Source organism: Triturus cristatus, chromosome 9, assembly GCF_964204655.1.
Source record: "Triturus cristatus chromosome 9, aTriCri1.1, whole genome shotgun sequence".
In the NCBI taxonomy this organism is placed as follows: domain Eukaryota; kingdom Metazoa; phylum Chordata; class Amphibia; order Caudata; family Salamandridae; genus Triturus; species Triturus cristatus.
The window spans coordinates 1,013,852,387-1,013,871,800 of NC_140592.1; positions in this window are offsets into that span (position 1 = coordinate 1,013,852,387).

Sequence of the window (19,414 nt, forward strand, 5' to 3'; positions counted from 1 at the left end):
GATATACATTTATTAGGGGGCGTAACACCCCAAACACCCCCCATGAAGCTACTCCCTGTTTAAATTGTCACAAAGGGCACATGCATCTGCCGAAACTCACCACTCTGCTGCCTGCAAATGCTGTCTAGGATTTTTCACTGAAGTAATCCGAGAGATAAGTGCCTATTTTTTTTTTTAAGCTGCAAAGTGATGGGAGTGCACACTGTGTGTCTGCATATCCACTACAGAAGCACTGTTTCACAAGTCGTTTGTAACAGTAACTTACTTTTGATACGGTGCTGACACTCCTATTACACATGTGCAGACATGTGCTACTACTGTAGAAGCAGTTTTTCGCGACTTGCTTTTTCAGGTGCTATAAACCATCCCCATGGACACTCAACAGCTGACAGGGCTGGGCCAGAATACTAAACTTTATCGCTAATGTAGTTCCGCAAGCACATCCATGACTTAGGCCTTGGAGTAGCCTTCTAAAAATGTAGATCAGAAGTACCAGTCTCACAGACGGATGTTGTAGTGTCCAGGGCGACAAGGGGCAGAGCCTGGACAGAGAGGGAGAATAAGAGACACGGGAAGGAGAAGAGAACTTGGTTAAAAAAACAAGCATTGGTAAAACCAATAAGTCACACCTTTATAATGGAAGTGCCAAGCTATTGGCTTTGGCAATGCTTGTTAGAAATTCATTTTTAATAGAAAAATAGAATAAAAACCCATTTCAAAATACTGGAGAGAAAGCAAACACATATCTTAAGGTATCTAAAAACTGTGCAATTTATTTAATATTTTTAATCTTGATAAATGGCAAAGTTCATTTTTCAAATATCTTTCAGTCTGGAAGCACTGAACAAAATTAAAAAAGAATATGAAGGTAGGAAAATACTTGCCAAGGCCTAATTTATTTTTGACATGACTCAGAACTGAGACAGACGCTAACATTTTGGCCCTCAGTGATAGCCCTTGGAGCAGATTGAAGGCTCTCTAAGTGAAGAGACATCTCCTCTTTCAGTCATGCTAAATACACCCTCTGCCTCAAAAGCCAGCTGAGTGAGTGCAGCAGCTGGGCCCTCCCCAGCACCGTAAAAGCCTTTGTGTGCCAAGGCTTGTGTTTCCACGCATTACATGGAATGCAAGAGATAAAACAAAAACAAAACGTTACCGTCTGCACTATTGTCATAGCAAGCCAAAATATACTTATGGCTGTGTGTTTGGAGACAAGCCAGGAGGGGTGGAGAGCACCACTGAACGTGGGGAGGACAGGTATTTGAAGGGAGAAGCAGCACACTAGGGAGAGAGCAATGAAACACATGTACTCTTGTGGAATATTGAATGAAAAAAGAAAAAACGAGTTCCCTGCATGAGAACAGTGGTAGGATACAAATCAACCAATCAAAAGGATGGCAAAGAACCCATGCTCCACTCGATGGGCACAGACAAGAGGAAGGAAAGCCACAGAGTAAGACGCAAGCAAATGAGAGTGACAAGAAATCCAACCAATAGCAAGAAATGGCTTCACTCTAAGCCTACTGTAATTTTTGGTATGATCCATAAGAGGTCTTCACTACAGCGAGACCTAAAAAAGAACATTAAAAAATGCAATCGGGACTGGCTTGCATTTGAGTCTTGGCTAAAATATTTTGTAAAGTCTGCTGCATTGAGAAAACAAAGCAAATAAACAATTGTTTTGTATGTACAATGTGTCTATTAGATAAATAATTTAATGTCTGATAATTCAGTAGGATTTTGAGATGTAAAATAATCCCTTAGGCATTGCTATGCAAGCACTTCATGGGGGGGGGGAAAGATAGACCAAATGGCCAAAGGCATCATGTGAGTTGGAGGAAAACCCACTGGGAAGAGCCACAGCACACTTTATGTTTGTGTAAACGTTGACAATAGCTGGTCTTGCAGACAGCTACGGTATCAAGCCACACTTTAAAAAAGATAAAATTCTCCGAACCAACAGATATTAAAATGTTTGCTTATTATACGTTTAAAAAGCAAATGGAGGATCATGCAGAACCCACCCATGCTTGATGTCCTCACCCTGCTGACTTCAAAAAAGACAAATTACTTTGTGGAAACTCATGAAAAAAATGATTGTAGGATTCTGGCTGGTTCCTGGCAACGAACCAGTGCCACCTCACTCAATGTCTGAGGATTTGCCTGCCCATAGAGCACGAGGCAGTCTTTCTCGAGCCATAAAATGAGACCGTGAGCCTGAAAAACTTCTGGAGAAGCAATCACCCTAGCGATACTGTCCTTCCAACTCCAGAAATCCCTACCCATCGTCAGAACGGCTTGCAGCCAAGTTCCGCCATGTCTGTGTTGACGACACCCTTGCTCCCTGCCCCGCCCTGGCATGCTAGGGTCCCGCCATCAGAACACTGTGGCCTCCAAGCGCCTTCCTTGATATGCGATGTTTTGTTGACCAAAGGGATTCGAAGCCAGCTTCACAAGCTCCGCCCTGGCTCATGGCTTAAAATAAATATGAGAGACGAATAGGATATGCACATAGTAATTGTGGGAGTCACTGAGCCCCTTCGGGGTCTGCCCAGTTGCCCGACCTGCCAATCCTAGCCTGCTCTCAACCCCCTTCCTCCCCCACTGGCCTTCCAGAGATGCCCCAACACGGAACTCGAGTGACGTGGACACAGACAACTTCCTGTTCATTCTGGTTCTGTGATCACAGAGCACTCCCCTACCCTGAACGGTGAGCGAACGCTGCACACGGTGTACCTGAGTGTTTGCAAAAGTATTAAAAAACAAAGCAGCATGACAACGTAACAGGCTTTCCTCTAGGCCTGAAGGGATTAGGATTAGAGGACACATCCGCTTGTTTACCGAACTTTGGAGGAAGCAGGTTTTTAATGTGTGTTTACACTGCTGACGTCCTCGTTAACACTGCAGTTTATGTTTGCCACGTGTCTGCTCACCCCGGGCCATCCCAGCAGTGAGTGGCCAGGGCTTGTGAATGTCAATGGTGATCTACACCAAATGTGCCAAGATTTGGGGGTTACCCTGAAGTAACACCTGGGATATGCTCCAAGAGACTAGATACTCCTTCACTGCATAGGCTTTAGCCAGAAGGCCTTGTGAAATGAGAACTAGTGTGTGTGTGTGTGTGTGTGTGTGTGTGTGTGTGTGTGTGTGTGTGTGCGTGCGTGCGTGCGTGCGCGCGTGGAGTGTTAATTAGAACACATAAAACACCCAAAAATACAAGCATTTTAGATATGTTTATAAATCAGATACTAATGAACAATTTTAACCAACAAAGTAACACAAGTAAAAGCTTAAACAGGCACCATCTGCCATCTCTCTCTCCTTGAATATGGACCATACTGGAGCTAGGCATCTAGAACTATTGTGTATGAATGAATGAATGTGGGGTTTTTATGTAGCGCAACCTGCACTCCAAGGAGTATCTTGGCGCTTTAGCGGAGAAAGGGCACCTGAAAGGTTCGCAGAGGGGAAAAGAAATTAGTGGCAAATCTTAGATAAAAGACAGCACGGTATTATCTGGGATAGCGAAGGTCCATGTTTTTAAAAGCTTCCTAAACATACAGCAGTCAGGTGAAATGGGAAACTAAATGGGCCTGTTGTGTACTACTGAGGATATGTTTTCTACATAGTGCTTCTTACCACACCTGTGCTGCTTCTATACGCTGTAAATTATACACGTGGACATTATCCCATTTAATAATACTCAATTTAGCGACCTCAGAAAGAAGAAAGGGAAAGTTGGCCTTGAACGATTTATACTCAAGACTTGCAGAGCACAATGCGAGCATTTAACTCACTGAATCGTATTGGCAGTTGAATTGAAGCTCTGTTGTGCCTCCGGTAAGTTTGACACGCTGCTCACGTATGAAGGCATGACCTAATTTGAATATCGTGGTGCATGCCTATTTACAGAACGCACGTCTGAATCACTTCTGGGTAAGCTAACGTTTACACATGATGTCTTTATTTCCCAGCATTTAGCTTTCTCCCCATCACTGACAATACTTATTAACATTTTATCATTTCCCTGTCAATTCTGGTCTACTTTTATTCCTTTCAGCATAGTTCCTCACAAATGTGTATAGCTGATTGCAGGAAAGCAGGATCTGCTTTTATGTTTACCCCCCACTCTTTGCCTGGTGCTAAGCTGTTTCTAACTAGTCTGACTGTGATCCTGCTAATCAGGACCCCAGTCTCTGTGCTTTCTCCCCTAAATTGTTATGGTAAGTACTTAGGTACATTCCAGATTGGACACTGGTGCCCCCTTGTCAGTACCTAGTATATGGTACTGAGGTACCCAGGGCATAGGTACACCAGCGGTCCCCCTTGGGCTGAAGCATGTATTATGCAACCCACGAGGGACCACTCAAACTGTAACTACAGGCCTGCCATTACAGCCTGTGTAAGCTGGTGCTAGCACCACTTACGAAAGATATAGGATTCCCTATATATAAGTTCACTGCACTTAAAACCTATAAGTATCCCCTAGAGCAGGTCTTTCAATACTGAAGGCAGGGTGCTTGGTTCTAAGTGTGAGGGTGACCCTGCACAAGCAGGACACCCCTACAACCTTCGGAGTCCATTCTCACGGGTTGTAAGTGCATCAGCCATTACGATATATAGAGTGGCCATGCGTCATTACGCAATGACTATCTATAATATGGCTGTAACTAACCCTTTCATGTTTGGTATCAAACATGTTGGTGTTGTGGTATGATTCCATGCACTGTAAAGCTGCTCCGGGAGGCCCTCAGTGCTCCCGGTACCAGTCTTTTAGACCCGGACAGCACAACATGGAGGCTGCCAACCAGAGACACAATTCTGCCCTCCTGCTGCTGAGCCAAGCTCGAGCAGGGGAAGGTAGAATAATAGGTATCCTGTCACAGGGAGGTGTGACCACCTCCCAGACAGGGTTTAGTATATTGGGGCCGGGTGGGAGCGCTTGTCAGCACCACTCAGTCTGCTTGAAGGGCACATGTGGTGCCCTCCTTGCATAGTCCTGTTCAAACCAGCTCAGGGAGCCGTTGGCTCCCGCTCTGGCGCAAAACTGGACAAAGGACATGAGAGTATCCTCTCCACTGTCCGACCCCTCCCCTGGGAGGGAACCCTGAATCTTCCCAACCCTTTCCGTAGGGTACTTAAGGGCTTACCTGAGGGTCGTTCCTTAGATTAGTTGTGGGACAAGATTCATTTCAAGACACCACTTTTTCTTCGTCCGTCTGGATACTCTGGACTTTGCTGGACTTCGCTCTGGGCATCAAGGTTGCAACTGGGAAGACTCCTACTGCTGCTGATCTCGTTGCCCTGCATGTCTGCTGCAATGTCTGTGGCTGTGCTCCATACAGGAACCTTCCAAGGCCTGTGAGCATCCATCTGAAGGAATCTACCTTGAAGTGAATGAGTCACTTCCCTGCATCTGCAGGCACCATAACTAAGCTGACTGGTCTGCTGATCCTGGGCTCCCACAGACTCCGAAAGGCTCAGCAACACAGGTCGTGGTTCATCACATCCCTTGAGGCCTGCCAAGTCCTCTCACCCAGTTTGAGGCCAGTATCCCTTGTCGGAGCTGCAGGAACCAAACCCCTGTGTATTGTGTTGACTTTCTGTTGCAAAGACTTGTTCACTTCCTTCCATCAAGATCTTCATGCTCCAAAAAGCCCTCACCTCAAGCATCTCCTGTGACCATTATCTTTTTCCTCACTGCATCACTTGCACCCTGGGCCTGTATTTTTGATGAGCTGCTCAAGGCCCTCTTGCGACACCAGTGCCTCAGGCCTGTGGGTCCTCTTGAGGGTATTCTTTGCTTTCTGTGGGCTCCCCTCATTGATCGGGCCTGCCCTGACTCCCCTGCTTGTGGAGAGTCACCTGGACCTTGCTGGTCCTGACACTGCACCTTCTTCACTTTCCACGTTGTTTGTAGTTGCCATGGCTTGTTGGTGCTCTTGACGGAAACCGACCCCTCAACTCTCGACATCTGACGTGGGAAAGCTTGTGAAATGGCTCCTGGTCTTCCATAGCATTGCCTGGCCCTCAAAGCTGCAGCTCCAAGGTCACTGTCAACTTCCCTGCAACACTCGACATCGGTGGGCATTCGTCTTCTGTGCCTCCTGGTCACTCCTGAGTTTTATGAACTCTGTCTCCTCTGTTTTTAGGTACTTCTCATCCTAAATCCACCTTTGGGTTCCACCGGACACTTTCACCTTCTCCAGCAGCGGCATCTTATTGAAGTCTCCCATTGATTTCGACTGCAGTTTCCGACGCCACTTCACACCTATGCACCTGGCTTCCCTGGTGTAGGTGTGGGAATAAAAATGCTTTTAGTCGAGTTCTTCATGCATTGCACAGGTTAAGTTAGCATTCACTGCACCATTTTGTATTTAGCAGGCATGTTGAGCCATGATCAAAAATAACTTCTGTCTGCCTCAGCAGAAAGCAGCCATGATATATTTTTTTTGTATTCCTCCAAGGTTGAGCTTCGCTGTGCTAATGAATAGACTTTTCTTGTCATCGCATACCTTTGTCACTAGATTGGCCCGCTCCCACCCTTAGAGTGGCTGGTACAGGCGAAGTAACCTTGCCCTGAGATAGTATGTACCCAGCCTTGGGATTGTAACTCATTCTTCTGTACCTCTTTTGTTCACCAGCTACCAACTGGAAAATTCCAGTCTGGGCATGTCTTCCGTGGGCCTGAAATGTACATTATAGATTGCCATGTTTGCAAAAGTCAGTCCCTCTGCAGCAATCCAAGGAGGCTGGTCAGACCGGACTCAACTCGAGTGTACTTCTAATAAATATCTTTGTTTTGTATTCTCTGCTGTCTGACCGACTCTTCATTTATGAGGAAGGCTGAGAGGTGGTCGCGAGTGACCCGGGTGACCCTAATTGGGTCACTTCCTTCATTGGTATTGTGGTTCATAGGGTATCCATGTGCGGGGTGGCTATCCAACCTTCTGTCTTCCAGGGGGTTCTTCAGGGTCCACTGGGAAGGGTCCTTCTTTAAAATTGCAACTGCGACTTATCCATTGACTTGCACTGATCCCGCAGTTGTTTTCCCACTCTACACACTGCCTCTGTGGGGCTCCTGGTTACTTACCTCGGGTGGTTCCTTGGATCCCCGGCACTTCTACGTCTTCTGACTATAGTCTTGACTCGCTTTGGGATTCTCATACCACTATTTTAGTATGTGGTTTGGTCTCCCCCTGGTGACCACTGTGTATTTCGTGCTACTTACCTGTTTCTCTTGAAAAGTATTGTGTGCATTGTGTATATCTCGAGCTAGGAGATATCTGTATGTGTTAGTGAGTGTCTTATAATAAATACATATCTTTATAAATACACTGTGTGGTTCTTTTTCACTTAATTTTTACCTATAAGATTATGTTATGGTAAAACAATCCGCTTTACACTCCTCTGTACTACGCCCGAAGGCTGCACTCCACAGCTACCACTTAGAGAGCTTTCTACGGTTGTCTAAGACCACTAAAATCACCATAAGGGTTGTCTGGATTGGTGCAAGGTGCCCACTTACATAAGTGTGCATCGTATACCAAGCCAGCTTCTCACATTGATAAACTGACAACACTAGATTTGTGAGCAAGTTCAGGAAGTCTGACTTGTAAATGTAATCTAGTTAAAAAGACACAACATGAGTGTTTGAAAAATGCCCACAACTTGTCAGAGATCGAACTTTTACATATTAAACTAGCTGATTATGTCAAATGGAACATTCCCTGCCAGGTGTCTAGTTCTGTGCTGCTACTGTTGTGGTCACAGATGCATTGACCTATAAACAACACATGACTAACTGTGTCACAACATCCTCAACATCTTGGCACAGGATTGCTGAGAAATCAAGTGGTTTCTTTACTGGCCAGTCAGACTATGGTATTATAGGTAGTCACACAATGTCAACGCACTCTCTTCAGAGGAAAGCAGAAGAGAAGATTACGGACTAGAGTAGTGATTCTTACCCTGTGATCCGTGGACTCCTGCAGGTCTGAGATACCTATTCAGGAAGTTCCTGACTGTTTAGAAAATGAAATTACAATTATCAGATGAATAAAGTACATATTTAAAAAAATTGAAAGTTTGAAAATGCTCTTTAGTAGTATGGATGGTCGCTAGCCTCATTTGAAAACAGCAATGATGTGCAAACAAGAGAGCACAAATTAGGAGCAAACAAAACAAAATGATACAAAAACCCAAGCATATTGTTTTGTCTTTTAGAAAAAGAAGACATTTTGAGAAGCTTCACCTTCCAATTTAAAATAAAAATTTCGATTTTTGCACATTTTTTGTTTGTGAATTAAATAATGTATTTCAGAAGTTGCTAATTCGTTTAATGTGTATTTGTTTCTGCATTTTTGTGGATTCTTTTGAGGTTCCACATGGAAATTGCTTCTGGAGGTGTCCCCGGATTCCAGTAATGATTCATCAGGTCACTACAGAAGTCAGATGATAAAGAACTGCTGGGCTAGAGCAAAGGTGGCACATTTACAGCAGAGTTGGGCAGAAATTACATCTTTAATAAAACAAAGAACACATTATATGATAACTCTAAGAAGATCAGACGGCTTCTCTGCTGTATTCGAGTATGGACTTGAGACCCTGCAAACTCTCTGCCCATATTTGTCAATGGCTTGTGTCATTGTCCTTCCTAAATGCTGGCTTATGATTCGTTAATAGGCTTGTTAGTCCCTCCTTAATACCGCCTTGTCTTCATTTGCAACGTCCCATGAGGACTGGCCCGTTTACTCTAGTTGTTACGCGGTACGTCTTATTTAGTCTGTAAGCACTATTTTCTTTAATGAGTTACACCTGCTGCAGGCATAACATGCTTTCCTGAAACATTCAGCGCGCCATGGGCGCTTTCACTTTCCAAACAGCCAGGGACACGGGCCGCTTCTCTGAAATGCAAGAGGTCTTGCATTTACAAGAGTTTGAGCTATTGCCATTGTAAATGACACTGCCTTTTATTTATGTGTTAATTATCCAAACAGATAAATAAAAGGCATTGTCATTTACAATGCCAATAGCTTAAACTCTCGCAAATGCGAGACCTATTGCATTGCAACTGATTGTTTGTCTTCAGTATTCACTGGACACGTACATAGAATTTGTGTTTTTGGGGTTTCATCTTCAGTTTATGAAATATGGGTCTTCACATTTTTTCTGAAAAAATTATGCTTTTGAATCTGTATATTGATAAGCAGCAGACAGCCAACATTTTGAGTGTTGGGCCTGATATACCACCCGCAGATCGCAAACCAGTCATTTTTTTTTTACACGCACATCAATCAATCTTGCTTGGGTACAAAAAGTGAAAGCAAAGGCTGTAGACTGACAGTTTTTGGGTAACACACAACAACAAAAATACCTCTCAATGAACTATACATAAGTTAGCAGCACAAAATATAGCAGCAATTAGGAAAAAAGAAATAAAGTACACCTTTTTGTCATTCTGAAGTGCGATGGAAACAAAGATTTTAATTGAATCAAAACAAATCAAGACACTTAACTTGGTGACGCGCAAATGATAAATATTTGTGCAAACCAGATTTACACACATTATCATTTGCACTATATAGTTTTACAAGTAAAACTCCATGTCTATGCCAATTTAGTAACTATTTCAACTCAAAATGTGATCGCTGTAAATGACAGTGTGATACCACACCCCTGCTCCAAAATGCGCCAGCGGCTACATAAAATACCCATAACACTCTCCTTCTGAATGGGTGTGGAACATTTGCTATCCTTGTTTCTTTTGTGTGACATTTGGACTTATTGCAATCGTTATACACTTCAGTGATATATAATTAACAGCAGCACCCCTACTCTGAAAGTTGTTCCAGGGTCACAGCTTTAAGGGAGAGTAGACCTCCACCCCTGTGAGTGAACCCCGGTGATCCCGCCATTACATTGCTTTTCCTACATGTGAATATTTTTTAAAGCTGCACCTCTTCCTTATGTGAACTGGTGCTGCCTTAAAAACAAGCATTGGTAAAACCAATTTTTTTGGCATGCTAATATATGCCAAAATAGCCATTCACAAATGATTGTTTTCACGTGTTGCAAAAACACTTCCTCAAGACCTGGCTCTTTGACTGAACTGCAGATCTCCCCCTCCCCCACTCAGCGCCTTGAGACCCTCACAGGAAAGTAGTCGACCTTTATAAGAAACTTGATTGATTAAGTCCCATTGGCTTTGTTATTGGTGGGTGAAAATGTTTCTAAAAATAATTGCTTTCAGCATAGAATACATTTAGGAGATAAAGAATGAATGTGACAAGGAGTGTGATAATTGGGTGCACATTTTTTTTCAGATATTAAGTATGGCCTAATACACTCCAATTGGAGCACTTCCTGGAAGGTGGAATGATACATTAGAGACTCTATAGGATGAGGTGAGAGAGAAATGCTCCTCTGGGTAGAGCCGGCATTATTTTTATATATTAAACAACATCTCCAACTGGGGCTACTTGGTTGCACTTATCTGAGACAAATCCACAAGTTCAGTCCTACGGCGATGGAGCGCGGGCCAGCTACAGGTGTCCCACGGACCCCAGTACTGTACCTTTGATGCGTCACAAAGTCATCGATGGTGCGAGGCATAGAGGAGGTGAGGCGTTGTGAAGGCATGTGATTCGTCAGTTCCTTACTGCTATGCAGGCCATTGGCGCTCAGGGACGATGCGTTGCGCAAAGAAGGTGAGGTGTAACTGTAGCATAGTGAGGCATCGGTTTCTAAGGATGGCCCAGGGCCGTTGAGTCACTAACGCCCAAGGACGATGCGGGCGCAAGAGTGGTGATGCGTCGGTTGCAGGTTCAAGACCTTGGGTCCTGAAGGCACCACGGTGTCAATAATGTGTCGATTTCACAGCGTGGTGTGTCGATTTCATGGCGGTGATGTCAAACCACCAGGTCGCAGGTGCTGTGTCAGAGTCGGAGCGGTGCGTCACGGATTTCGGTGAAGTGGTGCTCGAGACTCACGCAGCTGCGATAGTTCGGAGGCGCTGCGGCACCTTCGGCTTGCTTTGTAAGTTGCGGTCATTGTGTTGTGCATTGAGCGAGTGGGGACCACGGCTTCAGTGCAGGGAGCAGCGATGTGTCGATTTCACAGGTATGTGCTGGTTCCGAATTGATGTTTGGAGTCAATATGTCAATTTCCTGGTTACAGCACCAGAATCCCCTCCAAGGGTCCGGGAGTGGATGTGGTACCACTGGCATGTCAGGACTTACTTACAGCAGAGGAGCCCATGTGCTGGTAGCAAGATGCAGCTGGAGACTTTGATGGCCCTGACACTGCCAACCGGAGGCAAGTCCTTGGAGAGACTTTAGAAAGCAGGATGCTCCCAGTCCTTTCAACTTAAAACCATCTGTTGGTGCACAAGACAGTGCCATTAAGAGCCTAATTTGTGCTAGTGGTTGGCACCAGCACTCCCTTCTGGGGAACAGGACTTATTTTTCTTAATTAGACTTTGACCAGGTCAAGAAAAGGAAAACTTTAAGACTGAGAAGAACGTGCAAGACTGAGAGAAAGAGATAGGTAGTGTTTGGTGGTGGAAGAAAGAGACCTGAAGTGGATTCAAAACTAAATAGCCCGGCATTCGGCATCCACAGCAGGCCTGGGCATAGTTCGCGGAGTCAATCTCAGTGTATGGTAGACCTTTGAGACCCTAATCGTCTTTATTACACATTAAGCACTTCCTTTCCAGTCGCTTCCATCTTGAGCAGCTGCCCAACATTAAAAAAAACGGTCTGTACACCTAAAGTGCACCTACCAGCAGAGCAGCATTTTTGTAGATGCTATATCAGGCAATCTCTGTCCCTTGATGGACTGCTGCCAACCCCCTATGATTTAGCCCGTGTGACCACTTGTGCTCTCAAGGTAAGTAGCCATTAGCCGGTTTTCCATGCCCAGTCATCGCACATTGATTTAGTTCACTCGACTAGATGTATGAATGTCTAAATTGCAGTGGAAAGGGTTGTTAGTGCTATACAAACGTGAACAACATAATATAGCATAGCATAGTGAGCTGCCTTGGCCGTCTGGGCCTTCAGCGTTCTTAGCATCCTTGGCAGGTGTTTTTATTGTCTTAGGATGAATCAAAAATTAGCTAGCATTCGCGCCAAGAATTTTCAATTCTATTAAGGACACGGAGGCGAGGATTATGCTATCTCCTTCTTTACTGCGTAAATCACAGCAGCTAATAAACATACAATTTAGTATAAACAAACTACATTGTCCATGTTACTTTGCATCAGCCATGCCTTCTTAGCCCTCCATAAGAGCCCTGGTCACTGTCCCAGCCTCCTCTTTCTTTGCTCGAACTGTGTAGAAGTCCACTAAGTCCATAATATTTCACGAACATCCTCCAACATGGAAGTTTAACAGGAAACCCAAATTCCATCGAAAGGCTTCAACTTGAAGACATCTTTATTCAGACTTCTTGTCTGCACCTAGGAAAAACCAAACATGAACAACCCATAATTTCTGCGTGTTACCACAATTCAGTACAATATCAACGGGTGGGTTAGCATGAACAATCATATTGTAACATAGCCGGGTGGGATAATTCTCGCCTCCGTGTCCTTAATAGAATTGAAAATTCTTGGCGCGAATGCTAGCTAATTTTTGATTCTATTACAGGACCGGAGGCTTCGGATTATGCTAGTTTAACGCTTATTAAAAACAACAGATGTTATATCTCCCGTTGGCTTATAATAAAATTGCTTGAACGTTGATTCAGATGACCAATCAGCACAACGCATAATGTCCTGAATACTAGAGCCTAGCATAAATGACTTTGATGCCATGGCACCACGCACAGAATGTGCACCAAACATTTGAATATCAACACCAGCTTCCTTCATGATATAACGAAGCCATCTGGCTATGGTTGCAGCAGACACTGGTTTAAAAGGTTTTTGCAATGCAAGCAAAAGTTGAGTAGAGCCCTCAGGCCTCAATGATCGAATACAATCCTCATAAGTTTTCAAGCATTGGACAACACATATTTTCTCATTGCTAGGGAAAGCATTATACTCAATATGTCTGGAAAGTGTCTTAGTACGGCCCGTAATGGTAAAAGAAATTCCTTCCGGAGTAAATACTCTATCTGTATTCTCCAGTGCCCGCACATCCGATGAACGTCTACAAGCTGACAAACATAGAAGCATCGCTAACTTCGCAAACAACTGTTTTCTTGATAATAGATTATTCACCGGCCAACTATTGAAGAGAGAAATGTCTAAAGATACATCCCATAAACCTGAGTACCTGGGTTTGGGGGGATTCGCTATTCTTATACCTTTAAGAAGTTTACAAATCGTAGGGTGCATACCCACCAATTTCCCATCCACTGGGTTATGCCCCGCCGAAATGGCTGATCTAAAGTTATTTACAGATCGATAAGCCAAACCACTTGCTGCTTTCTCAGAAAGAAAATTTACAATATTGGGTAATCCTGCCCCCACGGGATCCAGATTTCGTTCCACGCACCAACCCATCCAGCCTGTCCAGGCTGAAGAGTATCGCTTCCTGGTGGAAGGCGCCCACGCTTGCCTGATGAAATCTAAAGCTGTCTCCGAAAATCCTGGCATTTCCCACTGCTGCTGGAAATTCGCCATGCCATCAGCGACAACCGCTCTGATAGAATCAGAGGGTGCCGTTCCCCGTGAGGTCCCAGGAGAAGAGACTCCGACCAAGGGAGCCTCCTGGGGAGATCGCAGCTCATTTCCAATAATATCGGGAACCATGGCTGAGATCTCCACCATGGCGTCACCAAAATCACCTCCGCCTGTTGTCTGAGAATATGAGAAGTCACTCTCGGAATGAGAAGGAAAGGCGGGAATGCATAATTCACTGGCCCGACCACTCCTGAAGGAATGCATCCGTTGCGTTAGCTACTGGATCCGGCCTCCAACTGAAGAAGTTGGGAAGTTGCCGGTTCAGCCTGGAAGCAAATAGGTCCGTCTGACACAGGCCCCAAATTTCCTGCAGCCATTGGAATATGCTCGGCAATAATAATAAGGTTGTGCCAATTGTGTAGGAAATACTGAGTGCGACCCCCCAACGGTAAAAGAGACAAATCTGGCACTCTCACCGGTTGAACTCTGTGCTTGGAAGCCTGCTCTGTTGCCACCTCCGTGGAATCTGCGCTTGTTGAAGCGGCGACGGGTGGGATAGAAGGTTCCCCCTCTAGTAGAGTCCCATTCACCTCTTCCATGACCGAAATCACCTCTGGGAGGACCTTGATTGGAGAAACGGCCTGACGAGCGTCCCCTACCTCGTCCGGCCCTGTTGAAAAGGCCTTGCGTAAACACCCTTTTTATTCCTGATTGAGCTTTATCAAGGGATGTGAAAGTCCCTACGTACTTTGACACATCCTTCACAAACCGGTCTCCAAATAAGTTACCCTCTGCAAGAGGTCCGGGTCCAGCCGCTGCCAGATCAGTAAGATTAGTGTCCATACGCATAAGCAGAGACTTACGTCTTTCTGTCGATATGGCACAGTTGACATTGCCGAGCAGGCAAATGGCCCTCTGTGTCCACCCGGCGAGGATGTCCGGATCCACTGGAGTCGCTGATTCTTTGGCCACTAAGGCCATTTCCAGTATCTTTGTGAGGGGACCCACAACGTCAAGGAGCTTATCTTGACACCCTCTCCAGGCTCGGTCTATCCCTTTTTTGGGGTCTCTGGCGAATTTCTTCAAAAACGTAAGCAAACTCACGTCTATCTTGGGAGTTTCCGCGACCTTATCAGGTAGATCTGGCCGAGGGCATTCCGACCTGAGCCGATTTCAGACTTCTTTATCAAACCCTTTGCGAATATTTTCATGCAAATATTCAATTACTTTGGGTGCCGGAGCCCAATCAGTAGATCTAGGGTGTACTATTTCACTAGGATTGAAGGTGAAAGGGGTATTAGATGGAGTCTCCGAAGGCGAAGAAGCCACTTTCTTGGCCTTCTTCTTGGGAGGGGTCTCCTCGTCCGTTGTGTTAGTGTCTGTATCGGTATTCGTGGTATCGGTGTCCACGTAGACTTTTTGCTTGCTCTTCGCCTTGCCCCCAGTGGAGTACTCGTGGTCGCCACCCGAAGGTGGGGGAAGTGAGTCCAGGGTTGTGGCATGAGGCCAGCGGCGCACTTTGACTACCTCCGTATCCGGACGCACATTGCGCTTATCCTTCGTAAAACCGTAGCGCTTGGCAAAACTCTCTAGCTGCTTGGTAATTGGTTTCAGTGCAGCTGCCAATGCTTGTTGTACAGTAGAGGGTACTGTAGTCTCCAGGGCCCTGTTCACAGAGTATTGGACCGAGGCGTCCAGAGCCTCTACTATATTATCTTCAAGGACAGTCTCCTGATGTCCCTCATAATAGACATCCTCCTCATCTTCATAGCGTACCCACTCATCCATGATTACAATGGTGGAGCAATTGAATCAAGTCACACCAACTGCCAGAAGATATATATATATATAATGGAGGAGTAAGGGGGGGGGCAGCCCACGTGCACACAAGGTAAATTCTGTACCAAGACCCCTCAGCAAAGCTGTAGTCAGTAATTATTGCAGCCTAATAAAGCGTCAAAGCCGAAAGAAAGATGTATTAGGAGCGTGTGCACACTCTTCAGGGCAACTACTATCACAGCCAGTCAGGCGTCCTTCTTGTAATGTACCTCGGAGTGAAAACGCGCTCAAAAACGATAAAGGAGCCGATGCCGGCGTGTGCAGCCTAACGCGAGCCCAAAAGAAGCCCAAATGTAGCCCAATGGGCGTCGCGTGAGCTGCACACGTCGGCCGGAAACCACCCGGCTCTTGCGGTGCTTACGGGCGATAAGGGAAGCCCTGGCACCGGCGCTCGAAGCGCTGAGACCGACAACGGTCCTTTGGCACCGTGCAGCGGTGTGGTACATCGCGCCATGGGCGCGCTACTACAAAACCAATCTAGTGACCTAAAATCAGAGCAGAGCTCCCGCCTGCGGCGCGACGCGCCGAGTCAACCGCTGCTTCTCAAAACTGTAAGTAAATACCTATATCCAAATATCAACCTATAAAGCCAAGCACAGCGCGCTACGTCTAATCTGATCAACCCAATAAGTTAACATTTGAAAATTAGTCTGAGGGGTACTTATCTCTTGCTGTGAGCAGCAAAGAAAGAGGAGGCTGGGACAGTGACCAGGGCTCTTATGGAGGGCTAAGGAGGCGTGGCTGACGCAAAGTAACATGGACAATGTAGTTTGTTTATACTAAATTGTATGTTTATTGGCTGCTGTGATTTACGCAGTAAAGAAGGAGATAGCATAATCCGAAGCCTCCGGTCCTGTAATAGAATTGTATGCTGAGCTCTGTGACTGAGGAACATGTTTCCAATATGGATGGTTGTGGACACTGGATCATTTTATGTAACGCCATTTACAAATGTCTTGACAGATGTTGTAGAATTGATAAGAATGTTCCTCACTAGCAGGATATCTGTCCCAGGAGCTTCCAATAATCTCATCTTTCTACATGGTCTCTCGTCATCTACAGGTACAGTGTTCCACGCGTAAGAAGTCTTGCAGGTGCACGCCTCAGATGCTCATCCGCTCCACGTTTTTATTTGCATCCTGGGTCTTGCAGTCTTAATTTTATAATGGGATCAACACGACTACTAATCCCAGAACGCAAAAAAGAAAACCATAACTGTATGACCTACTCACTCATAGAACAGGAGACCTGCGAGCGTTGTAACTATAAGGAGGGCAGATTTAGTGGAAGTGCCGTATGCTTGGAAACCACCATAGCAAGTTGGAAGAGCAGGAAGGGCCTTTCACGGCTGAAGAAGAAGGGCCAGTGGTCCCATAAGGCACAGGTGAGTCTTTTTTCATGCTAGACTAAAACCGTAACCAAATAGTTATCAAGAGGGCAGAACCGCTGGGACAGTTTTTACAATGCTTGATGGCGGCCATCGACATCACTTGACTTAAGTACCTTGTTGGACTTTCCATACTGCAAATATATATTTTGAGACATTTGTAATTTGCTTTTTAAATCAAGCACGTTTTTATTTATGTATGTGTTAGACAACCTCTGGGGTACCATGACCTTGTTTCACCTATTCCTCAGAAAGTGTGTCACTAGTTAAAATGACAAAATACACTCCACAGGCAGTCACAGAAAGGAACTGTAAACAGAGATCTCCATGTTAAAACAATGAGCAGCTCTTTGTCAAAGCTGCCTGTCACGCGACACTTTGTATCTGAACGCACACTAAACGCTTCAAGACTAATAAATAAGGCCTCTTCATTGTTAATAGGGGCTGAGAAGCGGTGCAGCGGCACCAACAGATGGATGGGGAAAAGCTGAGGTCACTGCTAAGTAACCGACAACATAAGGAGAAGAGATCAAGGGAGCCCGCTGCCGGCGCCGGCCCAGTCCGCATTATCAAGGCCTCGAGCTCGAGGCTGGCGCGCGCTCTACGTGGCGAGGCCGAAGAGGAGGCGGTAGGCAGTCTTTGTGATGACGCTGGCCAGAGGTCCAGGCAAAGACGCTCTTAGGAGATTAAATGGTCACCTCAGGCTCCTGGCTGTGGCTCTGTGTCGACACAGACACGAATAGGCCATCACACTCCAAGAGAGTTACCGGAATTCTGGACTTGAAACGAGCAGGTTTGAGGAGGTGAGGCAGAGTCCTCTACCCAAAATAGGAGAATGTTGGGATTTCAAAACCACTAATTGTCTTGAAGATGGCGGCACTGGAAATGCCCTCAAATAATCGACAGCACGAAGTTGCCAGGAAATAAAAGCACATAAACAGGAATTACAAGCACACCAACCCAGATAAGAAGAAATCATTGTTTGTTTTCTGACCTAGATTGCATCAGGAGAATTAAATGCCAAGCATTAGTTGAGTGTGTCCAGCCTTAACCTCGCTAATGCATCTCTTCTTTAGTAAGTAATGTATACCAGTGCAGAGCCGTGCTGCCCTTCACTGGAGCAGCGGCCGTGAAGCTTGTATCTGATGTGTCTCTGTGACTTCTAGGGGGCTTCTGCTAACGAGTGCTCAAAATGAAAGATAGAAGTGCAGGTGCCCTGTAACGTGCTTGTTTATGAAAAGTGCCGATACTCTCCAATGAAAAGTATTATATCTCTATTGAGAAGTGCCAGTACTCTCCCTCTCAAAATTAAAAAGTGCTGGTACTCAGTACCGGGCTGAACCCGGGCTCATTTGAAGCACTGCTGCTAACCCCCTTCATGCTCAGGGGCCTGCTTTTGCCTCTTAACAGGCTCAATCAGCAGCTTCTCCTAAAGCAGAAGGATAACTAAGAGTCAGTGGGCTGTAGTGTTTCCTGAAATGCAGGAGTGTACTGCCTATATCAGTAGGTTATATCATAACACAAGAGCAACCCATACGTGCCAGCGAACTGGGTATAGCTAGTCAGCTTCAACACAATTGTTCACAAGGAACTCATTTTATTCAGGATTTTAAAGTTTAACATCCTGAATCAAATGAGTTCCTTGTGAACAATTGTGTTGAAGCTGACTATATCAGTAGGTTAATGCAAAAAGAACAATTGATGGACAGAATGCAGAACAATGTCATACATTCAGCCCAGTACAGAGATATGGGCCTAAATCCATCATTTTTTGCTCACCATGCCATTCCAGCTTGGACCCAGCCATATGCAAATCAGTCTTGACCCTGCGCCCAATGGGAACAGTTCAGACCGAACTGCCAGGCCAGGTCATCCCTGGACTGGAAACAAGCATCCTAGGACCGGTTTCGGGCTTTCAGCCCTCATCAGTCAGGATAGCTTGACTCCAGTGGCATGGAGAGCATGGGACCCACGTCTGGGCATACCCGTCCCACTCGGGGTGACAAAAGCAAAAAGAACAATTGATGGACAGAATGCAGAACAATGTTGTACATTTACCCCAGAAAAGAGATCTGGGACTAAATCCATTGTTTTTTTACTCACCATGCCATTCCAGTTTGGACCCAGCCATATGCAAATCAGTCTTGACCCTGCTCCCAATGGGAACAGTCCAGACCGAACTGCCAGGCCAGGTCCTCCCTGGACTGGAAAAAAGCATCCTAGGACCAGTTTCTGGCTTTCAGACCTCATCAGCCAGGATAGCTTGACTCCAGTGGCATGGAGAGCACGGGACCCACGTCTGGGCATACCGGTCCTACTAGGGGTGACAAATGCAAAAAGAACAATTGATGGACAGAATGTAGAACAATGTCATACATTCACCCGAGTTCAGTTCTCCGTCCATCATCTCCTTGTGTTTGCTTTGTTCGTCCAAAGTTGGCAGGGTATGCCTAGACTTGGGCCCCTTGCTCACTTTGCCACTGGATTCAAGCTACCCTGGCTGATGAGGGCTGTTTGCCTGAAACTGTCCCAGGATGCTTGTTTCCGGTCCAGGGAA